Below are 15582 nucleotides of genomic sequence, written 5' to 3'. Positions count from 1 at the left end.
ACTGCTCCGGTGGGAAGGTAAACGGCATTTCCGTGTGCTGCTCTGGTTCACCAGAAGCGGCTTAGTCATGCTGGCCACATGATCTGGAAGCTGTCTGCGGACAAACGCCTGCTTCCTCGGCCTACAGAGCAAGCTGAGCACGCAACCCCAGATTCATCCGCAACTGGACCTAACCGTCAGGGGTACCTTTACCTTTACCTTTTACCCCCAGATCCTTATCTGATATTCAAATCCAGCAAATTTAGTATTATTTCAACACACTGTCCACTGAAGCTGCCTAGCTTGATTGTAGGTGGTGCAAATCAGGCCACATGGCACACGTAGCTCTGTCTTTGCACAGAAAAAGGAGCAGCCAAGGGCTGTCTCTCTCCAGTATCTGCTACCTGATTTGACTATCTCACTCTGCCTAATGTTAGGACCAGCACTTTAACACTGCATACCCAACCTGCATGTTGTAACAAACACGTGCAAGTCAGAGATGGAGCCTCTCACTGCAATGAGAGCCTCTTGGCTGATCAGAAGGTTGGCGGTTCAAATCCCCAGGGTGAGCTCCTGTTGCTCCGTCCCAGCTCCCGCCAACCTAGCAGTTTGAAAGCATGCCAGTACAAGTAGATAAATAAGTACCACTGAGGTAGGAAGGTAAACAGCATTTCCGTACACTCTGGTTTCTGTCATGGTGTTCTGTTGTGCCAGAAGCAGTTTAGTCATGCTGGCCACATGACCCAGAAAGCTGTCTGTGGACAAACACCTGCTTCCTCAGCCTGAAAGCGAGATGAGCACTGCAACCACATAATCGCCTTTGACTGGACTTAACCGTCCAGGGATCCTTTACCTTCTACCTTTTAAATAGGTTTTCTGACATAGGAACATAGGAAGCAGCCTTATACTGAATCATCCAATTGGGTCATCTAGCTCAGTATTGTCTCTCTACCCTGACTGGCAGTGCTTCGCCAGGGTTTCAGGCAGTAGTCTCTCTGTTAGCACTACTTGGTGATGCTGGATCCTGAACCCTAGGACTTTGTGCCTGCAACACAGATGCTCTACCCCTGAAGTAGTGCCTCAGGTATAGAAAGTCAAAATAGTGAGTCACAATTCCAGTGAGCTAACATGGTGAACATTTTTTGAAAAGCATTTTGATATCTGGTTAGCCCTGGAAAAAAACATTACCACAAAAAATTGTGGTAAGCACTACATCCAAAGGGCTTGTCCTGGCTGATCAGTGAAACAGGAAACCATGAAAACAGGAAGATTAGAGAAGGTAGCATTAGCCAAAGCAGGAAGCCAAGGGCAGGAATGAATTAAAGAGGCAAGAATATTTTATTGTAAAATTGTCCAGGGCTCTTAGAAAATACCCTCCATGTAGTAGTGAAATTCTGACATACTTTCTGAGTTATATCAAGCATTTCCTTGGCAGACTACTGAATAAAAATTATCTTATTGCAAGAGCAAGTGGTAAATAGTGTCAAAGAAGTTTACTGCCTGCTTGTTAAAAAAATCATATGGAACATTTGCCAATGATGTTAAAAATCTTATTCAAAAAGCAGCGTTTTACTGTGTATTTTAAAATGTGTGATATATAAATATGAGATAATACAGTAAACCCTCTTTACTGAATTTAGCAAAGATTGTAACAGTGAAAACATATGTGCAGGCGTGTTTTCAGCCCTGCGGCATGCAGGAGCTGGTTCCCCATTCTGAATTCCAGATGACTATGAAAGACTCTACATGGGGCTGCCCCTGAGGATTGTTCAGAAAGGTATAGCTGGTGCAGAACACTGGGTTTTTGGTCTGAGCATTCAACAGAGCTTAATTAAAGTTGCAGCAAACACTGTCCCCACCCTGAAACCCCAGGTGAGCGGACAATACTGTACCACTTCAACAGTCATAAAGGTAAAGGTAAAGGTACCCCTGCCCGTACGGGCCAGTCTTGACAGACTCTGGGGTTGTGCGCCCATCTCACTTAAGAGGCCAGGGGCCAGCGCTGTCCGGAGACACTTCCGGGTCACGTGGCCAGCGTGACATCGCTGCTCTGGCCAGAGCCAGAGCCAGAGCCGCACACGGAAACGCCGTTTACCTTCCCGCCGGTAAGCGGTCCCTATTTATCTACTTGCACCCGGAGGTGCTTTCGAACTGCTAGGTTGGCAGGCGCTGGGACCGAGCAGCGGGAGCGCACCCCGCCGCAGGGATTCGAACCGCCGACCTTTCGATCGGCAAGTCCTAGGCGCTGAGGCTTTAACCCACAGCGCCACCTGCGTCCCTACAACAGTCATAGCTTCCCTCAAAGTGCAGTTTTGAGGGAAGTGTAGTTTGCTAAGGGTGCTGAGAGGTGTTAGGAGACACCTGTTGGCCTCACAGAGCTACAATTTCCAAAGTGATTTAACAATCCCTCTTCCCCAAAGAATTCTGGGAACTGCAGCTCTATAAAAGAAATAGGCTATTACTACCCAGAGTCTGTCAAGACTGGCCCATACGGGCAGGGGTACCTTTACCTTTACCTTTTACTTTACATGAACCAAACTGAATATGTCATTTGAAATTTTTTTGCCTTGAAGTTTGTGATGCCTTTCTCCAACCAAATACGTGCCCAAAAATGCATATAGATAAAACTAATTATATTATGGACAGTTCCTTTCAAAAATGTGTAGATTAGGAGAAATGTGCACTAAAACACCAGCAAATTTTTATGGACTTATTAAGAAAATGCACATATTAATGGAGAAATGTGTTTGAACCAACATTCAAACAACAAACAGATTCAAATCACAGCAAAGGGAATTTTGACTAAACATTAGGAAGAACTTTCTGATCACATGAGCTGCTCTGTAGGTGAATGGACTACCTTGGAAGGTGATTGACTCTATTTCATTGGAGTGTTCTCAAACAGAATCTGGATGGCCCACCTATCAGGGATGCTGTATTTGGTGATTTCCTGTGTTAGTAGAGACTTGAACTCTGAAAATTGTAGCTCTGTGAGAGAAATAGGAGTCTCCTAACAACTCTCAGCAGCTTTAACATCCTACAATCCCCAGGATTATTTGAGGGAAGCCGTGACTTTTTAAAGTAGTATGATACTGCTCTGGAGATGGTCGTTCTTAGAGAAAAGATTGTGCAGCTGCAGTGGAATCTCTATTTCAGTTTTTTCTCTATGCAGGGAGCAGCAAGTCACCTCGGTTTATGAGCTTTCACTCATTTTTCTCTGATTTTTTTTTTTTTTAAATTAAGGGCACTTATTCAAGATATTCAACATCAAGTACAAACCTTGGAAAAGAGAGACAAAAACTTACAGAGAATATCTCATGTTTCCTTCTACCTGTGCTTGTTTATTTATTAATGTAATAAAGATAAGGCAGAAAAAGATGCTTTAAAGAAAATCAATGCTTTTTAGATAAAACATCAATGTAATTCAAGCAGTGTGAGTCAACTGCCGCTGTTAAATTAAGTTTACAACTTGAACAAACGGTCATATAAAGCTGGCAGGGCCTGAGAAATTGAATTACTGGAGTAATACATCACTCACAAAAGTATTATTGATAGTGACAGGGTGATATTGAATTTAAATTATTCATTTGTATTGATTAAACAGCACTTCTTTACCATAATCAGGGGAAAAGCAACTAACAAAGGTTTTTAGAGTCATATTTTAGCTTAGAGAACAAAATCAGAGGCAGCTTTGCCCAGTTGTGCTCATCATATCCAGCCAAGCAAGCAATCTGAAATCCTTTTGGGGTTCTGAACAAGAGGAAGGATGCCCCACATGTGTGAGAGACAGGCTAACAGGCACTGTATGCTAGGGCTGTCATACATCCGGGATTTCCTGGTCATATCTGGGACTTGTCAGTCAGAAATAGCGTCCAGGCGGAATTTCGGTAAAAATGTCCGAGAAAACCCAGGCATATGGAAACCCATGTCAGAAATGTTGATTTTTTTTGGGGGGGGGATTTCCTTTAAAATAGCTCAACAACTTTTGTGTCCAGATTTTCACTTTTTGAAATATGGCAACCCATCCCAGGACCTTATGGTGGAGTTGCTGTTGGCATCCGTCTGTCTCGATAAGCAATGGACCAAGCGGCCCGGAACACCCAAGCTGTCAAGTAAAGCTTCCTGAAGGCTCGCATTTCCATTGACCTCGCCAATCCCACTTGCCAGAGATTTTAGAGTCCCCCTTCCCCTAACACACCATAACCATGGTGGGGGGTACATAAGAAATTGGGGAGGTAAATAATAATAAATAAACTGATAATGGTTTTGTCAAGTTTCAGGGAATCTGATCCTCCCACGCATAGCAGGTTGCCAATAATAGATAGACAAGAAGCTCTTACCATGTCTTTTATTCAATATTCACAGAAAGAGGCTTAGAAATGCTGCCTCTAGGAGTAATGGTGTTGTTCCAAGTAAGCTCCACCCCCTTCCCTTCTCAATCCTCAACAGTCCCACCCTCCTTACGGTGGCTGCTTAAGGCCAATTGCCTCTTAGCTCTCTGCTCTTCTACTTTCACTGGTTTCTAGTGATAATGTGTCAGCCAGCTGCTCCAACTCTACTTCTTCCCTTTCCTCTTCTCCTATTATCTCCCAACTTTGCCCCTCTTCTGTCTCAGAGTCGTGACCTTCTGCAAACCACTGTTGTACATCTATGCTGTCTTCCTCTTCTCAGGAAGAATGAGGCGATCTCCAGTCCATTCCTCCTCAGTCCATTCCCTGACAGGTTTACTCTTTGGCAGGTTATTGAATTGGAATATTCTGGAAAGAGTTACTGAAATAGTTCTCCAAAAATCCAGTGTGCATCTGAGGAAAGTGCATAACTTTCCTTGTGAATAAACAGCAAAGATATAGGACAGATAAATTACTTCTTCAAGTAGTGCATAGTTACACTAGGGAACTCACTCTATTGGAGACAATGATGGTCTCCAACTTTAAAAGGGGACTGAACAAATTCATGGAGGATAAGGCTATCAATGGCTACTAGCCATTATGACTGTGCTCTGCCTCCATGATGAGGGGCAGTAATGCTTCGGAATACCAGTTGCTGGAAACCACAGGAAAGGAAAATGCTCTTGTGCTTAGGTCCTACTTGTGAGTTTCCCACAGACATCTGATTGGCCACTGAAGGAACAGGATGCTCATTAAATAGCTGCAATACAGTGTTAATAGATTAATTCTACCCTTTCTTTTTTCCCTTTTGCTCCTGTGCTTTACAGAATAATAAACTTCCAAGTAATAAAGCCACATTGCAATAAATATGTACATTTTAACAATTTGATTTGTTTCCCAACTGAACTGATGCCAATTCCCTATCCCCACCCTGTAGAAAGATGTGCTTTCTTTCCTCTATCTGACATTTTTATTTTGTGTGTGTGCGTGTGTGTGCTTGTGCGTGTGTGTGTGTGTGTGTAGGCTTTTGCTACAAAGAAGTCGGGACTGCTGCCCAGATTATCTCCGTCTACTTGAAATAAAAAGGAATTTGTTTTATATACTTGACCTTTGATAGACTGCTATGCAATAAATCCTTTTCATTTCCCTCTTCCTGCTGCAAGAGTCTATTTAGGCAAGCACAAAGCAGCGCTTGACTGTCAGCTCCAACAAGTAACAGCAACAAAGAACGAGAAGCTGCAGAAAATTAGTTTGTTTCTTACGCGGCCATGTCCTTGTATAAAAAGCTAATAGTACTGCTTCAGGTACTACTTCAAGTACAGATGCGCTTGAATAATAGAAATATTTGAAAGTTGCCTTGCACTCTAACTGATGTCTATTACCCTATGAGTGGGGGCTGGTCCATATGGGGAAGTGGGGCACTGCCTTCCCATGATCAGTCTGCCTTCAGGCCTGCCTCCATACATACAACCATTCCAGAAGGTGGCACTAAGATTGGCACTGCCTGTCAACTTCTGCCTCCTTAGTCTCAGTGTTACCTTTGTAAAACTCAGCAGGTAGGAAGATGGAGACAAATTTAAAATTAGTTGACTCTGCTTATCATTGGCTCTGGCTTCAGCAACTATTGGACTCCCTGCTTTGAACCCCACCAGTCCCAATGGGCACCAGCCTCCACTGCCACAAAGTTTTTGTTTTCATATATATATATATATATATATATATATATATATATATATCAATCATTTTTACAATTGAAACAATTAACAGTGATCAAAATAAAAAAAAAAATACACATCTGATTTTGACTTCCCTATACCCCTTCCACCGATCACTTCATTATTTTCTTATTCCCAATATTTTCACTTTCTCCGTTTTATATCCAAATAATTGCTATTGCTGAATTTACTCTATTACTATTAACTTTTTAATATGCCTACAATAATTTCCCAGATATTCTACAAAACATTTCCAATCTTCTTTAAATTCTTTTTCATCTTGATCTCTTATTCTGTTTGTCAATCTTTCCATTTCTATTTATTCTATCAATTTCATCTGCCATTCTTCCTTTGTTGGCATTGTACCCTCCTTCCATTTATGAGCATATACCATCTGGGCTGCAGTAGTTGCATACATAAAAATAGATTTCTGATCCTTTAATACACTTACATCTATTAGGCCTAAAAGAAAAGCTTCTGGGCTTTTAATAAATGATTTTTGAGCATTTTTTTTTCATTTCATTATATATCATCTCCCAGTAAGCCTTAACATTTTTGCATGTCCACCACATGTGATCAAATGTACCTTCTTTTTCTTTACATTTCCAACAGATATCTGATTCAGATTTATACATCTTAGTTAATTTACTCAGTGTCAGATGCCACCTATAAATCATTTTCATATTTTCCCTTAGTGTGTAACATGCTGTGAATTTTAAATATTTTTTCCATCATTTCTCCCAAGCAGTCATCTCTATGTTATGGCCTATATTTCTTGCCCAGTGAATCATAACTTATTTTGCCAGTTAATCTTTCGTTATCCATTCAAATAATAACTTGTACATTTTGGAAATTATTTTTCTTTGCTCTCAATAATCTCCATCTCATATTGCGAGCTTTGGGTCATGAAACTCTAAACAAGACAGACAGTCTGTGCAATCAGTCCTGCAACCAGTCAGTATTGCAACCAGTCCATCACTGCCTCTCCAATGTCCTCATGTTTTTTAAGCTTTATTCTCTTGAAAAGTCCAAGGGGTCTTTTGCCCAATGTTCTATATTTAGGTTTTTCAAAGAAACCATTTCTGTGGGTGCCTCTAAGTTATTTTTAAAGGTGCATATTTCCTGTGACATAACAGCACAAGAAGAACCATACTGGATAAGACCAATGGTCCATCTAGTCCAGTAACTCATCTAGCAAAATTCAATGTCAGCCAAATGGTTCCAGCAGAGCATGAATACAACAGCCTACTGTTGCTCTCTGGCCCCTAACAGCTGGTATTCACTGGTACAATGGCTCTGAAACTCTATTAAGCAAGCATGACTAGTAGCTATCATCACTAGCTCCATCATTCTCGATCTGGCCATCACTGTCACATGCCATCTACATACAGGTTCAGGCCATGCTAGAACTCTGTCATCTGTACCCCTCCAAGGTACATCTAATCCTCCAAGTGGGTAGCCTTTTGCTGCCCAGCTGGAGGATAGAGAGGTGTGTATGGAACCTATTGAATAAAGGTTTAAAACAAAATACATTTTTTGCTCTGCTCATTGTGGCATCTAGCCCCACCCGGGGTTGGCAAGTGGCCCCTGGAAAGTTTCCCAGAAGGCAATGTGTCCCTGGGTCTGGAAAATGTTCCCCCCACCCTTGCCTAACCATAACAAAGTCAGATAGACTTCTTTAACAATCCAGAAGTCCCACTCCTTTATTGCCCAAATAAAATCACTGAGGACGCCCATCCTGTCACTTCCTTACAAGGAACTCAGTATCTCTGCATTCATTATTCTCTTCTTACGATCAGTGCTTATTCTGGCATCATTAATCCCCTGCACTCTAGTCCCAGCAGCTTTACTAGAAATATGTCATTTTTAATTTTGCATTTAACTCTTTCCCCCTAAAAAAAGACTTGGAGCTGATTTTTTCTAGTGTCAGAGACAGCTTGTAAATTACTGTAAAAATAAAATTAAAAAAATCTTTAAAAATATTGGAAATCACAAGGCGGGGGCCAAATTAGCCCATAACTCTTACTCTTGTTCAGGGAAACTTCTTGCAAGCAACAAAGGTTTGTCATGAGGAATGTGTTATTGGCATTGCTCTCAAGTCTTTTAACCTATGGTTGCCCTGTTCATTGGTGGAATGGAACATTCCTTGTGGGCTCCAGTGAGGATGTTGAGTGGTGGGCAACATTGATGAAGAGGGTGAGAGAAGATGCAGGACCCCAACCAGATGAATGAAAACAAGTGCATGCAAACTTGGGCCTTTGTCAAATGCTAGGATAAGAACATAATAAAAGCCTGCTGGATCAGGCCAATAGCCCATCTAATCCAAGAGTCTCTTATTGCAGTAGCCAACCAGGTTCCTGTGGGGAGCACACAAACAGGACCTGAGAGTAACAACAACTTCCCTGTAATGCTGGGTTCCCAGTCCCCAGGAGATTTCTAAGTACATTCAGCTAAGCACATTTAGAAGCTCCCTTCATGCTAAATCAGGTGTAGGGAACTTTTGGCCTTCCAGATGTACTGAACTACAACACCTTTCAGCCCCAATAAGCATACCAATGACCAGGGCTGGTGGGAGGAGTTGCAGTTCAGCAGCATTTGGAGGGCCATAGGTTCCTCACAACTGGGTTAAACATAAAAAGCTGGAAAGAGGTGCAGGGACATTGAGGTTGGGGCAAAGTATTGGGGGATGTTGGTGGTGGGGCTGAAATATGTGCCTCCAGCTGCCTACAGAATTGTTACTCTGGCATTTTCAGGCTGAATAAAGCTATTATCTTAGAAATATATGGGATTGTATCCAACCCATTGAAATTAACAAACGAGGTTCATTATTTCCGATGAATCTACTCTGAATAAGACTGACATTGGCTACAATCTATGAACCCTTGAATCACATGGGGAATTGCATGAAATAAGACTTTCCTTCCCAGTTGTTTGAGCCACCAGCTTGCTGGCTATGCAGTGTGACAATCAAGCCACAGGCATACTGAAGCTCATTTGAAATGTACTTATTGTTTATAGGGAGCGGTGAGGAAGGAGCTCGATACAGATTGGCATTATCAAGGGGCAGAGAAAGACTGATGGGAACCATAGAACACCAATATTGTTGAACTTCCCCTAGGGTACAATAAACATAGAGCAATTGAAACTATGCACTAATTGGCCTTCAGAATGCTGGAAACAAGCATAAGTGCTTCAGACATTTGTTCATTTCTCTGCAGTGAGAATCCCAAATGTCCAGGGACTCAACAATGTAGGAAGAATCCATTTATTGCTTTTTTATGTCATCCTTTTCAATACAGTTCAGAGAAGTAGATATAGTTTTCCTCCCCATTTGATCCTCACAACAACCCTGTGAGGTAGGTGAGACTGGCACAATATTACTCAAGTGAGAAATTAATGACTGCATAGGGACTTGATTTCTGGTCTTCCTGGCCCAATAGACGAGTATCAGTAATGCCTGAGATACAAATGCAGTTGGCAGCAATTTGCAAGATTGTGTTTTTCAGTGGCTGCACTCACGTAAATTGACAGTGGAAAGTATCTGTAGTCATTTCATGATCCCCTTCTGTGAATGAAACAGAAATATAGGAACATAGGAAGTTGCCTTATACTAATCAAACCAGTATCCCATCTAGCTCAGTTTTCTCAACACTGACTGACAGCTGCTTTCCAGGATTTCCAACAGGAGTCTTTTCCAGCCTTACCTGGAGATACTAGGGATCAAACCTGTGACCTCCTGCATACAGAGCAGCAGCTCTGCCACTGAGCTATGAACCAGATACCATTCCTGGACCTTAATACAAACTCTAGTATTGACAACAATGAGTTGGCTATGGAGGACATGCAAATCTTGATCAAACCATTCTAGGTCCACTGAGCCACTTTAGAGAGAATTAATCTGGAGGGAAAATGCCTCAATGCAAGGTGTACGAATAAAGACCAGACAGCTATCTATTGCAGGTGATCTAGCTCTGAGCATTTTGCATTGGACTTGGCCTAGCGATGTACAAAACAGTCCATTTTGGTTTTCTCTCCATTTCTTCTTTTTCCAGTCTTAAATACAGTTGTCCACCTTTCTGCATCACTTTGTGGTTTGGTTTGGTTTTTAAGCCCTCATAGAAATCTGCCAGGATTTTAGTGAAAATATACACATTTTGGTATGACAGTTTGCCTTACATGCATTTTTCCAAGCCATTTTCCCTCATACAATGCATTTTTATATGTTATTTTCACCATTCGCTGTTATTTTCACTGTTGTGGTTTAAAAGGTCCTACTCAGAGTAGGCACATTGAAATTAAGTAGTGGTTCAGCAGCTTCCTGTGTTCCCAGCAGCAGCAACAATCCATACTAATCCTGCTATTTGCTCTCAAAGATGTCGCAGAAGTTAGTAATTAGCTGGTTCAGCTGTTCATAATGTTCAGCTGTATTAATTTTCCCTAAATGTTCATCTTGGGCTTAGAATGTAAAATGCAATATTGGAAAAATCAAACATTTTCAGATTTGTAAAATTTGACGGTGCATTTCCTTTTTTTATTTTTTACTCTAGACTTGATTGTTCACTCGTGAAATAAAAATATCTGATCCATAAGTAGGGCCTGGGCATTCAACCCTCTGGGTCATAGATCAAGCTAAATCTGGAGTAGAGCTAGGGTGGTGTGATGGGAAATCCCATTCTTATTTGCAGCAGGTTTGAAGAAGAACGCAATAGAGATGAATCATTTGGCAACCAGGAAGGAGGGAAGGAGATGTGGATAGTCCTAGAACTGTAGGGCACAAGGAGAATAACTTTGGCTCCCAAAAACCAAAAGCATGCCCTAAGGATTTGATTAGCTTCAGCAAGCTTAGAATTAAAGATGCTAAATGCTTTGATTAGGCTACGCGAAGTCCAAAGCTCTCCCTGCATAAACAGAATTGATGCTTCTCTTCATTGGCATTGACTGTCAGCCTTGTGCGTAGCAAATCAGGGGATGCTTCACCCTTCAGCCAAACTTAATGATGATATAAATGGGTTGAAAAACATTGTAATCAGCCGCACCTCATTTGAAACCTTCAGCTCCTCCATTCCGTGTTAAGAGAAAATGAGTTATGGAGATAACGCAATAAGTATGATATGAGCCAATAAGTCACTGAAGAACTCCCTGTTTAGGAGATAATTTTCAGATATATAGCCATGCATTTATTTGAAGGTATGTAATGGATTTCTTTAATGTAAGTGACACACTCTGGTTCGTGGAGGGAGGCTCAGAAAGATTTTGCATTTATCTCAGACTCATTACCCTAAATAAATCATACTCTTTGAGGGTTGCTCCCTTGTCCATGCAGAAGGATCAGGCTATGCATATAATGAGAAACAATAAAAGAAACAGTACATCCCTTTGCACTTAAAAGGGGGGAAAACAATTTTATCATGAAAGCAAAGGGTTGTATCCGATATTATTTTCATCAAGAGTAGGCCCACTGAAATGAATAGACCTGTTAGTCATGCACATTCATTTTAATGGATCTACTCTGAGTAGGGCTACAGCTTAAACCAGGGGCAGGCAACCTAAGGCCCAGGGGCCGGATGCGGCCCATTCACCTTGTAAATATGGCCCGCAGACGGTCCGGGAATCAGCATGTTTTTACATGAGTAGAATGTGTCCTTTTATTTAAAATGCATCTCTGGGTTATTAGTGGGGCCTGCCTAGTGTTTTTACATAAGTAGAATGTGTGCTTTTATTTAAAATGCATCTCTGGGTTATTTGTGGGGCATAGGAATTCGTTCATTTCCCCCCCCCACACACACACACAAAATATAGTCCAGCCCACCACATGGTCTGAGGAACGGTGGACCGGCCCACAGCTGAAAAAGGTTGCTGACCCCTGGCTTAAACTCTGCAAGCATAATGAAGTGCAGTTGCATTGAAAATGTGGATAACTTTTATTTGCCTCCCCCCCCCCCCCATTTGATTTTTCTAATATTGCACAAAACTAGACAATTAGAATTTGCTGGCAATTTTAAGCATAAATAAGTTTGTTAACAGATTCCAGACCATTGCAAACCCATTTGTTTTACAAAAGAAACTGTGGCAATTTACATTTTGTTGTAACCTCCATGTATCATGCTATTGTTCGATTTAAAATTAGTTTCTGATCATCATGGTAGGTGTATGTTTTGTATAGCCTAATAACCTTATCCTGCTCTCCTTATTGGAAAAACAGACTAGTCTCAGAAGCATTAGGCAGAGCATCGCCATAATAACTGGTAGCCGTTGATGGCCTTGTCCTCCAATAATTTGTCCAATCTTTTTTAAAAACCATCAAGTTTGGTGGCCATCCCTGCCACCCGTGGGAGTGAGTTCCATAGTTTAACTATGTGCTGCATGAAAAAATACTTTCATTTATCTGTCCTGAAGCGTGTTCTGCCTGTGCAACAGCTTGTACATGTTTTTTTTCCTTTTTTGCAGAAGCAGATTCACAATAACTGCTCTGAGTGAATGCTCAAGCATTTTCAGAACAGTAACTGTAGCTACTTCCTTTTGCTCATGGATATTTGGATCTGACCACATAGGCTTCACATAGAAATACCATGGGGGTTTGTATTTCTTATCACTGTGCTTTTATTTAGGAAAAAAAGCCCTGTAACATATGTGCCTACACACATGTGTGTCATTAGGACACAAAGAATATATTGCAGGGGTGGCTAACTTGCAATCTTCCAGTTAGCTCAAATAATCTCTACCCATTGGCTTTGCTGTCTGGGGTTGATAGGAGCTGGCATATAACAATACAGTGGTACCTCGGTTTTCAAACATAATCCATTTCAGAAGACCGTTCGATTTCAGAAACATTCGAAAACCAAAGCATGCATTTCCGGAAGCATTTACATTCAGAAAACTCAATACGGAAGCTGTGTGGCACATTCGGCTTCCAAAAAGCATTAAAAAACTGAAGCAATTACTTCCAGGTTTTTGGCATTCGAAAGCCGAAACGTTTGACTTCCGAGATGTCTGAAAACCGAGGTACCTCTGTATCTGCAAAGTCACTTGTTCTTCATCCTTGGGGCAAATATACCTTTAGCTATGAAGCTTTTTCTACGTGTTTTAATTGTTTTTATATAGATGGTTTTTAATTTTATTTGCAGGTGTTTTCTATTCTGAAATCACTTTGAGATATTTTATGGGAACTGATTCATAAGTGGAATAAAATAAATACTACAAAATGAAATGAGGATAACATCATCCATCTGATGCAGTGGGTTCTAGAACACGGACACTTATTCCACATCAGTCTCCAAAATTGACACAGGACTCCTTGTTGCTCCTAAACACATTCAAATTCTTGAAAGGCAACATGTAACCTGCTATTTGCTGCTGCTTTCCTGATAGTAATTTCCACCAATATTCTCCAGAACTGATTTACTTTTGGACAGAATCACTAACAGTGAATGAAATCAGCAGGCTGAGCTCCTCTGCTTAAATCATGATACATTTTGGCCAGCCTGGATGCCATTATCCATCCCCATAGTAGTTTATAAAAATTTGATGTGACAGAGAAATATTAGTACATATACGCCCATATTTTGTCTCATAGTTCAATACTAATATCATCGGTTCATTTGATCTCATTCTTCTCTGATGCTGATTGAGTATACATAATAACAATTATAAATCTTTCGGAGAAAACCACATATTATATGCAAATGTGAGCAATGAAGCCTTAATCTTAAAGCTTCTTTATCTTTAAATGGTGGGACTTGGGGGCGGGCAAGCAATGACTCTGTTCAGCCCAAAACATGGGGGGAAACCCCACTGCCCCCAGAGATATTGAAAGGTATCAGCCCTGATAGGGAGCAGGTAGTCAATGAGCTCTTCCATATGTGGCACACAGCTTGGAGCAACTGGACACCACCACCCCAACTAGAACAAACCACCTTCAATGTCCAGTACTTCCCCCCTCCCCACGCCAGTGAAAAGCATTCCTAGGGGTGACCAAAACCACCTCAATGACCCAGCAGGTGTCATATAGCCGAACTGTCATCCTCCTCTACCCTCAAGGACCTTCAAACCGAGCCATAGCCACTAATCATGCTGCTGATCTTCCAATGCTCCTGCCACTGACCCCTTCTGTTCAGGCTAACCCACAACAGATGTTGTGGTGTCCCATTAAACCAAAGCCATTACTTGAAGAAACAGGTAGAGTGTGTTGGCAGCCAGTCTTGGTAAAGAGAGCCACCATCAGGGCCATCTTAACCATTGGCACTAGGGGTGCACGGCACCCGGGCGCCAGGCTCTCAGGGATGCCAGGCTGAGAGTCCAGGGCCGAGCGTTGGAGTCCAGGGAAGAACTGCTGACAGCCGAGTGGAGCAGAGCCTGTCGGAGCGCCGTGGTCTCTTCTGCTGCAGGTGGCTCTTCCCCAGACTCCAACTCTCGCCCCCAAACTCGCACCAAGCTGCCCGCAGGAGAAGAGCCTGTGGCGCTTCGACGGGCTCTGCTCCACTCAGCTGTCAGCTCTTGCCCCAGCTGCATGGCGGCTGTTTTGGTGCCACACCCAGAGCACTGTGTAACATTGTGGGCACTGTGCAATGCATCCTGTTGTATGTGCTGAGCTGCAGATTCCTTTGCTGACTTTTCCACTGTCAGCGCACGCTCCCAGCACCACCCAATGTGGGGTGCCAATGCAGAACAATGGGGAATACAAACGGCAGCAGAGGAAACATCTCCGGATGGGATCTGCCACGCTCCGACGGCAGCAACAAAACCCGACGAATAGGAATGCACAGATCCCGTCCAGAGATCTTTCTTCCGCTGCCACTTGCATTCCCCGTCGTTCCGCGCTGGTACCCCACATTGGGCGGTGCTGGGAGTGTGCGCCGACAGTGGAAAAGCCAGCAAAAGAACCCTCAGCTTGGTGCACGCAACAGGATGCATCGCGCAGCACCCACAATGTTACATGGTGCTCCGGGCGCTGCGCACACAGCCGAAACAGTTAACCACCATGCAGCAAGGGGTGGAGGCAGCGGGCATACAGTGCTGCGACTGTGCCGCCCGACATTTTGTTCTCCTCCAGCATGAAACCCACTTTTGTACACCCCTGGGGGGGGCTGGCAACCGCTGGTTGGCGCTGTGAGTCTCTGCGTCCCACAACCATTCTAAAGGTAAACAACTATTTCCTTTAAAAAAAGGTCAACAACTTTGGACAATCTAGGGGCGCCGGGTGAATCTTTGCACCCCGGTGTCGCATATGCTTAAGATGGCCCTGGCCACCATGCTTCCCCTCCCCAATATCTCATTAGGTGCATGAGATGCAAGACCTCCTCAGATCTCACAGGATGATCACCTGTCCTCCTCCTCAGCCCTGGCAGCTGTCACTCCACCCAGCGAGTCAGCTGACAGCTTCAACGGTTTCATCAGGCCATGGGCTATAGAGTTTTGAGGATAAAATGTTCATAAATGCATCCATTGCTGAAGCCACATGATGTTGGTACTAGGCTGAAGCTTGTATACATTCAGAAGCTCTC

At 42.7% G+C, this 15582-nt stretch overlaps 1 long non-coding RNA gene across 1 annotated transcript in view; it reads left to right on the top strand.

The window, feature by feature from the left end:
- The window catches only part of LOC307207746, a 480701-nt gene extending 468842 nt beyond the window's left edge, over positions 1 to 11859 (top strand). The window contains exon 2 of the long non-coding RNA XR_013834822.1: positions 11698 to 11859. This is a non-coding gene — a long non-coding RNA (uncharacterized lncRNA). The remainder of the gene's footprint in view (positions 1 to 11697) is intronic.
- Positions 11860 to 15582: the final 3723 nt, after the last annotated feature.

The sequence above is a fragment of the Podarcis cretensis genome, assembly GCF_951804945.1.
Source record: "Podarcis cretensis genome assembly, chromosome: Z".
In the NCBI taxonomy this organism is placed as follows: domain Eukaryota; kingdom Metazoa; phylum Chordata; class Lepidosauria; order Squamata; family Lacertidae; genus Podarcis; species Podarcis cretensis.
Note: the sequence above shows the minus strand (reverse complement) of the source record. Positions and strands in the feature narration are given on the sequence as shown.